The sequence below is a fragment of the Amblyomma maculatum genome, chromosome 1 (assembly GCF_055883805.1).
Source record: "Amblyomma maculatum isolate TAMU_Amacu chromosome 1, ASM5588380v1, whole genome shotgun sequence".
Taxonomy (NCBI): Eukaryota; Metazoa; Arthropoda; class Arachnida; order Ixodida; family Ixodidae; genus Amblyomma; species Amblyomma maculatum.
Window position 1 is genome coordinate 416,057,282 of NC_139344.1, and position 10,728 is coordinate 416,068,009.

Here is a 10,728-nt window from a genome sequence, read left to right on the forward strand (position 1 = left end):
GTGTTGAGCTTCAATGCCCGCTTTCTTTGTATGCGCAAGAGTTTCTTGATGATGTAAAAACTGATGCCTGGATGGTGCGTACAGAGTAAGGCTTCTCAAAATTCGAGATGAAAATTGAGGAAAAGCTCTTACCCCTACTGGTTTAAGGCTGAGTTAAAACATTTAGCTAGATCCAACAATTATATTCATTTTGTTGTCTTATTTCTGTTTCTTCTTCCTGGCCTGTTCCCTTTTCTCTTACTGCGCGGTCTTTTCCTTTTTACTTGGCTTCTTTTGGCTCTCGACTTGCCTTAGCTTGCAGGCAGTTAGAGTTATAATAAATCAACGTGCTTCAATCACACCAGGATTCAAAATGAGCATTCAGGAAGATATTTTGCCGTAACACCATTTTTATAATAGGAGGCCGTATAGCTAGCTTGACTCTGCTAAACGTTGTCCTTTTTGGCCTATCGGTATGTAAATATGCTCACGCACGCGTGTGTTGGCAGCCTGCGATAACGCGTGATCCTAAGACAATGGTACACGTTATACCATCAGCTTTAATGCTTATTCCGTGCTCTGCGTTTACTGTGCTTTCAGGACTAGCGCTGCAAATTGTAAGACGCTTAAGATTTGCGCCTGTCGAGATCAGAAATGAAACTGTTTAAAATTATGTCGAAACGTCCATATTTCCTGACAGCATCGTCGGCGCGATCTCACCGATATTTTGAAAGCAACACATTTTTATTCACTTTGTCTATAAATTTTTTTATTCGCCGATTATGACTTTGGGATTAGGCAGGTTTTGACAACTCGACTACTACCCAGGAAGAATTTGCATTTGCCGAGATAGTTGTATAGCCTAAACACTCTAAACACAACTTAACTTGAAAAGTTGAAAAGTTTGTGGGCTCGGCAGCAGACCATCGAGCACAATGGTCAAGAACCCATTTTGCTTCATTGCGCAGGTGCTAACCGTATTGCTGGCCACACGACCATCCTGCCTTGGTCAAGGTTCCTCCCGATTGCTTTTACATCAAGCGAGTGACGTTTGCTTTGAGACCACAGGACGGGCCGATGTTTGCATGATTGGGTACCCCAACGTGCCTATCATCGCCGTTTCTGCGACTGCGCCATCACAGGGGACGTCACATCACGGGGACATCGACGCCTATATAAGAAGACTCTCATCGCCGCCTGCACCCAGTGGGCTCGGCAGCAGCACATCGAGCACAATGCTCAAGAACCCGTTTTGCTTCATTACGCAGGTTGGTAACTCCTTACCTGCCTGCTGTTATCGTAGCGACAACCGCTTTCTGTTGCTGCTGCCCTGCCCACTGTGTATAAGGAATGCTTTATTGTTCGTTTATTCTTTCCAAGAGGATCTGTTAAAATGTGGTGACATAGAATCAAATCCAGGACCAGAAATGACGGAAAAGGAAATGCTTCAGCAGCTACTCTTGGGCCAAAACACCCTGACGTCGTCTGTCGATGACATTTTGGCAAAACAGGGTTCTTTTGAAGAAAAGATAGATAGCTTGACAGATCGAATTAAAAGTATTGAAAATGAGGTAGCAACTATCAATGCTTTAAAAACGGAAGTAGAGGACCTGAAGTCAACTGTAAATAAACTAGAAGCTACCATTTCATACCTGTTAATCAAAACTGACGACTTGGAAAACAGGAGCCGTAGGAACAACATATTGATTTACGGATTAAAAGAAGAAAATGGAGAAACAGAAGCGGAGCTTTCAGGCAGAATAACAGAGGAAATTTTTGACGAGAAGTTGGGACTTGCAATAAGCAGCATTGAAAGGTGCCACCGAATAGGTATGAAACCAAAAAAGAACCGCCCTGTCATCATTAAACTGAGCGACTACCGAGAGAAGGCTTCAATAATGAAGGCATGCCCGAAGTTGAAAGGCACAGATTTTTCAGTTAGTGAAGACTTTTCAAAACGAATCCGTGACATCAGAAAAAAGTTATGGGAAAGCGCATCTCAGGAAAAGAGCGACGGTGCAAAAGTTAAGCTGGTTTTTGACAAGTTAAGCATCGATGGTGATATGTTCGGATGGGATATGTAAGAAACGCTCGGTATAAAATCCCGAGGAATAAAAAATGACACCAGAAAGGGAACAATCCGGATTTCAAAATTCTTAACGTAAATTGTCGCAGCGTCGTCAATAAAGTTGGAGAACTCGAAGGTTTACTGTTCTCACGCGATGCGGACGTTGCCATGCTTACGGAGACATGGTTGAGCAGTGAAGTATTTGACAGTGAATTTGTACCTAGGGACTATAAGGTTTTTCGTGGTGACCGTGACAGAAGAGGTGGTGGAGTGGCAATTTTGTTTAAATCATCACTGCAACTTTTTAGAATGCCTGATGCTCCAGGCATTGAAGCCGTATTTTGTAAAACATACATCAACAAGGTCCGCTTTGTTCTTGGTGTTTTCTATAGGCCTCCCAATTCTTCTGTTACGGTCTTGGAAAACTTAAGAGCATATTTACAATGTCATGTCAAAACAGACGATAGACTAATACTGGCTGGGGATATTAACTTACCTAATATTGATTGGCAATATTTTTCATCACGCTCTGCCCATAATGCTGATTCTACCATGCTCGACATTGTGTTCACATTTGACTTGCTGCAAGTAGTAAATAATTTTACGAGGGTGCAAGGAGCCACAGGATCCATTCTTGATCTATTTTTTGTAAGTGGGGCTATCCGTAATCTCATAACCTGTGATGTCACAAATGGGATATCTGATCACAAAGCTGTACTTCTGAGCTTGTCAAATGTGTACCCAGATCGCCAGAATAATGTGCATTTCTTTCCCAGTTTTTCGCGTGCTGATGATGAGTCTATTCTGGATGTGCTTGATTTATGTTTTGATAGTTTTAGAAACAGAACTGCTGGCGTGAATGACCTATGGCTGTCGTTTAAAAATATTGTCTCCGACTGTATTGACCGTTTTGTTCCCAGAATTGCAAAAAAATATCTTTACCGTAACCAATGGATCTCTCGGGAGACGTTGCGCTTACAGCGAAGACTTAAAAAGTTAAAAAAGAAATCAAATAGAAACTTATCATTAAAACCAATCGTGGAAGAAATTTCCGAACAACTTAAGCAGAAAATAATTTGCGACAAAGAAAAATATTACGGAACGTTCCTGCCTTCGTTCATTAGAACGTCTCCTGAGAAGTTCTGGCGCCAAATCACGCCAAAGTCTTCCTCCACGAATGAATTTATTGTAGACGGCAAATGTGTACGTGATGAGGCGGTGATTTGTTCTGTGTTCAACAAATTCTTCTAATCGGTGTTTACACAAGACAATGGTTGTGTCCCCAACTTTTCGGTATCGCTCCCTGCCATAACTGATGTTGTCATTTCAGAGACCGGTGTTTTTAATTTGCTCCTGGATCTCGACGTGAAAAAATCTTCAGGCCCCGATAAGATACCAAACGCATTTTTAAAACGGTATGCAGAGTGGTGCGCGAAATACTTGTCAATTGTATACACTATATCTTTACGTGATGGTTCTTTACCGGATGACTGGCGGACAGCGGAGATTAAACCTTTGCACAAAATCGGCAAAAAAAGCACACATTAAGAATTATCGGCCTATATCCCTGACGTCCACATCATGCAAAATTTTAGAACACATAATTCATAAACATATATTAGGTTTCTTGGAAGAGCACAAAGTACTTACAAATGTTCAATATGGTTTCAGGCGTGGGTTTTCTACAATTACACAATTAGTTGAGACAGTACACGATTTCGCTCAATCAATTAATCAGGGAAAACAAACCGATGCCATATTCATGAATTTTCGCAAAGCATTTGACAAGGTGTCGCATAACAATCTAATTCATAAACTAAGCTATTATATAAAAAACGACCAGATACTTACATGGATCACAGCCTACCTTTCAAACAGATGTCAATTTGTCACCCTAAACCATACTTCTTCTAACAGTGCCCAGGTTGTGTCCGGCGTCCCCTAGGGATCTGTTTTGGGACCACTTTTATTTTTGCTATTTATTAATGATATTGTGTCTGGCCTTTCTGTCCGCGTGAAGCTTTACGCAGATGATTGTATATTGTACAAAGAGGTTTCTTCAGTTGATGACCAGGTGTGTTTGAATAATGATCTAGAAAAGGTGATTGCGTGGTGCAACGATCGGCAGATGTGTATTAATTGTGAGAAAACCGTTTTCATGAGAATTACACACAAGAAAAGTCATCTTCATTTTGTGTACGGTACAAACAACACATCATTATTGGAGGTAACAGAATATAAATATTTGGGCTTATGGATTACTAACAACCTTTCATGGACAAAACACATAGATACGGTTGTAGCTAATTCACTGCGCAAACTTTTTTTCTTGAGGCGCTCACTGAAGTCATCTCCGCCCAGTGTCCGCCTATTAGCTTACAACTCCCCCATCCGTCCACTGTTAGAATATGCCGTAATTATATGGGACCCTTTCACCTTAACTAACATTCATAAACTTGAGCGCATGCAGCATAAGGTCGTTAGGTTTGTATTTAATTCATATGGCCTTGCGTCTGTCAAAGAGCTTGTGAAGCGCAGTGGATTACCTTCTGTGACTGACCGCAATCGTATCTGCCGATTAAAGTTTCTTTTCCAGCTCGTAAAAGGTCATTATAATATTAACACTTCCAATTATATTACTTACTCTTCAGGTTATAATACGAGACAAAGGCATGCACTAACAATAACCCCTGTGAACGCGCGAAATAACTGTTTTAAATATTCTTTCTTTCCGAGGACAATTACGGAATGGAATAAACTTAATAGCGAGACTGTAACTCACAGTTCTTTACTAATGTTTGAAAAGTGCCTGCAAATTTTATGAATTTGAGTGCGTTTATATGCTTGTATTTCTTTTTGTTTTTCCCACCCTGCTATGATCTGTAGCAGATCGCAGCACCTATAAATAAATAAATAAAAAAAACTGAAAGGCTCCGGTAATGTTTCTAGCTTTTCTTCCATGGTGAATAATCGCACTCTGCTTTCATTCTTACCATCTGGTTGTCGTTAGTTTGGACATATCTTTCTCACAATGTCTTTCTTCTCAGTCAACAATGTACTATGGCCTTTTTCTCTACCCTCCAAGACGGATCTCATAAAGGATTCAACAGGCTGGATCTTTAGCAGCCATAACTACTTCAAGAGGAAACAATGAGTATGATTCAGACAAAGAGAACCTCAGCGGACACCAAAGAGCGCGGCCGTTTGTAGAACGGGCTCTCAGATGCCACATAGAGTAGGCGCAAGTACAGGAAGGACATCGAAGTAGCATCGCACAAAGGTCCAACTGCACAGTTTCTCCATCTGGTGCAGCCATATATTTTTTTCTACTTCATCCTTACGTTACGCCGATCTATTGGCTAGGCTCCAAAGCTACGAGCCCCCGAATGAATCGGACAAGAGCGCACCCCGTCGGCAGCATGAAGAAAAAAAGGTTGGGTGCATTGATTGGTCTTTCCTGCACCGTAAGTGCTGCGGGAGACACAAATAGCAACAGAAAGCACGAAGGTAGAGAGCCAAGTGCCAGCCAAAGAAAGAAATGGGGGGGGGGGGGTGGCAGGCATCGAGTGCAGCGCTAACTAGCGGACAGCAAGACGGGCCACAGGGAGCAGAACCTTTCGCGTAATCAGGTGCTTCGTCATTCCACAAAGCGCTCTACTTGTGAACCACCTTTCCTTTCCATCCAAGGCGCGCGAGAGGATAAAAAAATAGCGAAGGAAAACGTGACAAGGAATGGAGGGTAAGTTTGTCGGACAAGCGCAAGGAAGCGGGCCGGTACACACTCGCGCACGCAGGCACAGTAGTACGCAATGGCCACCGCTCCGTGGCCTCGTAACACGAGCCCTAACGGCCGTCTTCAATGCCTTGCGGAAATGGCCTCGTGTGGTTAGGCGAAGGAAGAAGAGAGAGCAGGCGAAGTTCAAGAAAGAGACAGTGAATCAGAGAGAAGGAATAGATCAACTGCTAAGGCCTAGAAAGGGAAAAACGAGGGAGTGGGGAAAGTACACCGGCGACATGGCTATAGACGCCAGTGCAGCGGACAACTGCTGGCGCCGGTAGAGCGGAGTTGCGGCCTCCCTCGTCTTTCCTGTTTTTTTTTTTCCTTGGTGCTCGCTTCGGTTGTTGCGCGTATGCCGGTATCCTGGCTGCCTGTTTGCACGGCCGCCTGGGCTTTATACGCGTCTTCTGGGTATATGGCCGTGCAACAGCCGGCGAATATTTGCGAGGAAAGAGCTGCTTCGGGTCTGTGGAGCCATGACGTGAACGTAGTGTGACAGGTGGCTTTACACTTATTGCCCAGCTTTGGGCTTTGGGAAAATAGACGGGTTTCTCTTGCAGTCTTGCGCCAGTTGTCGACGTAGCTTACCACGCCAAGACGAAACCACCCATGTTGAGCGCCAAGTATCAATTTCGCCATTGTGTAATGAAATGCTGAACAGCAAAGTAAAAACTTGAGCCTAAAGTAAATTATTTTATGTGGTTACACCGTACCTGCAGCCATTTGGAGCTGCCTTCGCATTTTTTTGTGGGTAGTCCACCATAGCATGCTTTTAAGGGCAAGCCGTCACGCTATCTGAGCCTTCCAAAATGATCTAACTTTTGCACACACCTCGAAGAAATATGACCAACACTTAAGAATATTGGAGCAAAGTTAGTAAATAGTTAAGGTGGAAGATTTCCCATTAATTATGATCAAGGCGCAGGCGATGGCGTTGCTGCTCGTCTAAGTGAATACATTGAGGAGAGTTCGATCCTGGGCACACACCGGCAGTATGACTGAGACAGGGACCAAGACGTCCGTATGTTGTGCGATGTCAGTGCGCGTTGCAGAAGCCCAGGTGGCAAATATTTCCGAGCCCTCCATCACTGCATCTTTCATAGTCCGGGTCACTTTAGCAAACCAAAGTACGGAATCAAACTAAGTGAAAGCACGTTGATTACATACGTGGAAGAAGCAAACTACATGTCAGTTTATGGCCTGAATATTTTAGGCAGTAAATACAGAAAGAATGGATCAGCGAAAAGTGCCGATTATTGTCATCAGATAAGTGTATGCTTACATTTATTCAACCCTAACCGTGGTGTTTAGGAGCGGAAAACGGGGATTAAAGTTGAAGACACTTGGTCATAAGCTTGTAGGTATTTATTGTGCGATGCTAATAATGAAGATTATAGTACGTTGAAAAATTAGACTCAACATTGTCATTCCTATATGGTTATTACTTTTTCATCAACCCTTTACCATTATGCTGGATGGTTTGTTATTCTTCAAATTAAGTATATAGTGAACTAGCACTGCATGACTAGAGAGACGAAACATTAGCCGGCGGCTGAGCTTCGCTAAGAACGGATTTATACGCAGAAGTCACGTTTACTACTTGTTTAGCTAAGCTATTATAAAATTGCTTTGCCCCATCAGGCCAGGTTTACAGAGGTTTGCTTCCTTCAGCTTATTTCACAGGACCATCGCTATCGCCGCCACCAGTAGAAGCAGCGGCAGAACATTGACCACGAAATGACTGGCGCAGAGGCGTTATTGTCAGGCAAGCATATTATATCATGCTTGCAGTAAAGGCCTAGAGCAAAGGGCGAGGTGAGAATTTATTATCAGATATCACAGTATGCTACGACACCCGAAGCACTGCCTGAACGTCTAGTAGCTTTGCACGTAAAGAAACATGTTATCGATTAGATGCAATCGTCTAATGGAATCGACAGCAAAACTAAACTCAATGTTTCGGCGTAATTTGGGAACGTGCTGGTAGCTCCTTCTTTTTTCGAGTGGTTTCGCGATGTGGGCTTCGCAGCCACTCCCGCAAAATCTAAGAATTACATTACTTATTTCTCCTGCAATTCAAAACACAACCCTTAACAATATTCTCACATTGTGTTGTAGATGGGGTATGAAACTTAAGTCTGAAAAGATCGTCTTGCTACGTAGTACAAGGAAACTTCATCCGTTAAAATGCTATTTCCTTCTGGGTTCAGGTCCATTTGCTGAAGGTAGCGAATATAAATATCTTGGTGTGACATTAACCAGCATCTTAAGCTGGAACACGCACCTCTCTAACACTTGCTCGTCAGCATTTCAAAAACTTTGCTTGTTGCGCCATAAACTAAAAGAGGCACCCCTCCAAGATAAAAGGTTAGCATACGAAACCTTTATAAGGACTAAATTAGAGTATGCGTGTGTTTTATTGGACCCATATACTGTTACCAACTAAACGCACTAGAGCAAATCCAAAGAAAAGCTGTCCGAATCATGTTTTCTCAGCACGGTCGAACTGTCTCTGTTTCTGCACTAATGCAATCGAATTTAATACCTACCCTTCAGTCCCGGCGAAAATTTCTTTAATTAAAATTTTTATTTTTAATATTTATTCATAAACTTGGAATAAATCCTTCACCGTACCTAATACTATCAAACACTAGACAAACCCGACACTCCCACCCTCTTTCGCCGACCCCGTACTTTGCCATGTCAAGCTTATTTCAACACTCTTTCTTGCCCCAGACCATTAATGATTGGAACAGCTTGCCAGCCTCCTGCCTACAGTCTCCTGACCTAATAAATGACCATATTTAGCATACTTTCATGCTCTGGTATTATCATTTTTCATTTCCTGCTGTTTGTGCTCTGTTTTGTTTGCATTTTGATATGACTCATCACTGTAATAATTTGTTTTTAATCCACTCCTGCTTGTAATAGTGTATAAAAATAAATAAATAAATAAATAAATAAATAAATAAATAAATAAATAAATAAATAAATAAATAAATAAATAAATAAATAAATAAATAAAGCATTCATTAACGACGAGAAAGCATTTGATTATGTCTAAGCCTCAGCGGTCGTGCCGGCATTCTGTATCATGGTGTAGGTGAGCCATGTGTGAAAGTACTGGAAAATATCTGTAGTGGCTACACAGCAACCATAGTTCTGCTTAAAGACTGTGATCAAATTTCAATTAGCAAAGGTGTTAGGCAAGTGGACACAATCTCCCCAGTGATTTTTACAGTTTGTTTAGAGAGTATATTCAAATACATGGATCGGGAGCAGTTAGGCATCACGATCGATGGCGAATATTTAAGTGATATGCAGTTTGCTGATGACATTGCCTTGTTAAGTAACGCAGTGCACCAAATGCAACAATGATAAATGATCTAGACAGAAGAAGAATAAAAGTAGGCCTAGGGATTAATATGCAGAAGACTAAGGTAATGCTGAAAAGCTCGGGAAATGAACCGCAGTTTAAAATAGGTAGCGTAGCGTTGGAAGTGGTAGACGAATATGTGTACTTAGAATAGGTAGTCACTAAAGATCCGAACCACGAAAGAAAAATAACTAGGAGAATAAGATTAGGATGGAGCGGCATTTGGAAGTTACTCAAACATTATGACATGCAGCTAACCGGTACCACAAAAAAGGAAAGTCTTTAACAGTAGCATCCTACCGGTACTGACCTATGGGGCTCAAACATCAAGGATAACGAAATGGGTTGAACTTAAGTTGATGACAACGCAGAGTTGAATGGAAAGGAAAATGGTAGGTGTAATGTTAAGAGATAGAAAGCGTGCAGAGCGGTTCAGAGAACTAACTTAAGTTGCTGATATTCTAGTTGAAACATAACCCGAAATGGGCATAGGTAGGACACGGAGATCGAAGAGAGGATAACCTATAGTATTTAAGAATAACCAATTGTATTTCAAGGGAAGGTAAACGTAGCAAAGGGCGACAAAAAATTAGGTAGGTGGATGAGGTTAAGAAATTCGCAGGGGTCAAGTGGATGCAGCTAGCACAGGAGCGGGTTATTTGGAAGAAAATAGAAAACCTTCACCCTGCAGGGGTTATAGTCCCGCCGATGATGAAGATGATGTTCCCCTATACCCCATCTCAATCGCGACGATTGGGAGCGCTCGAGCGGCGGCTTGGACCAAGGAAGACCCTAAGTAAGGGCAACACCTATGTTAGTAGAATCTACGGACATCGCGCTTTGTCGTTATTGAATCAGTTGCGATCACCATCACAACAAGGTTTTTGTTTTTCCTAGGCTCACCAGGTGCCTCCACGATCAGTTGCTGTTCAGCGACTTTAAAGAAAATTGCAGAGGCCACTGATATGACCTTATTTTCGTCACTATCTGGTCCGCGTCGTATAGCAGAGGTTTACCCTACTTAAACTTGGTTAAATAATCGAGACAACCCGTTGCGATGGCTCAAGGGTTAAACACTTGGGTTCTGAATACGAATATTCAGATATGAACGCCACAGGACTCCATCCGCTTCGCTGCGTTTTGAAGCTTTACCTGTACAGCTCATATTGTCACGGGTTCTATCGCTACCCGGACGGCAGTCCAGAAGGACAGGGTCAAAGGACGGGGTTGAGGCACAGGAGGCAGAGAGCAGGCGCTTCACCAGGCAAAAGCAGCGGCGTCCCAGAACCACGCGCACTCCGCAGAACTTCGTCTTCTTCTCCCTCCAGAACTGACACGGTTAGCGCGGGTTACACTACTCCTCCCCCTGAAAGGCGCATCTTCCCGATGCGCGCTCCAGCGTTACTGAAACGTTAAATCGAGCAGAGCTCAGAGTCAGAATACGTGGTTCTAGCGTTCACAGTAAGTTTTGAGGCGAACCACATGCACCACTTCAGGATGAGCGGGCCGACGAGATGTGCTCGGAAC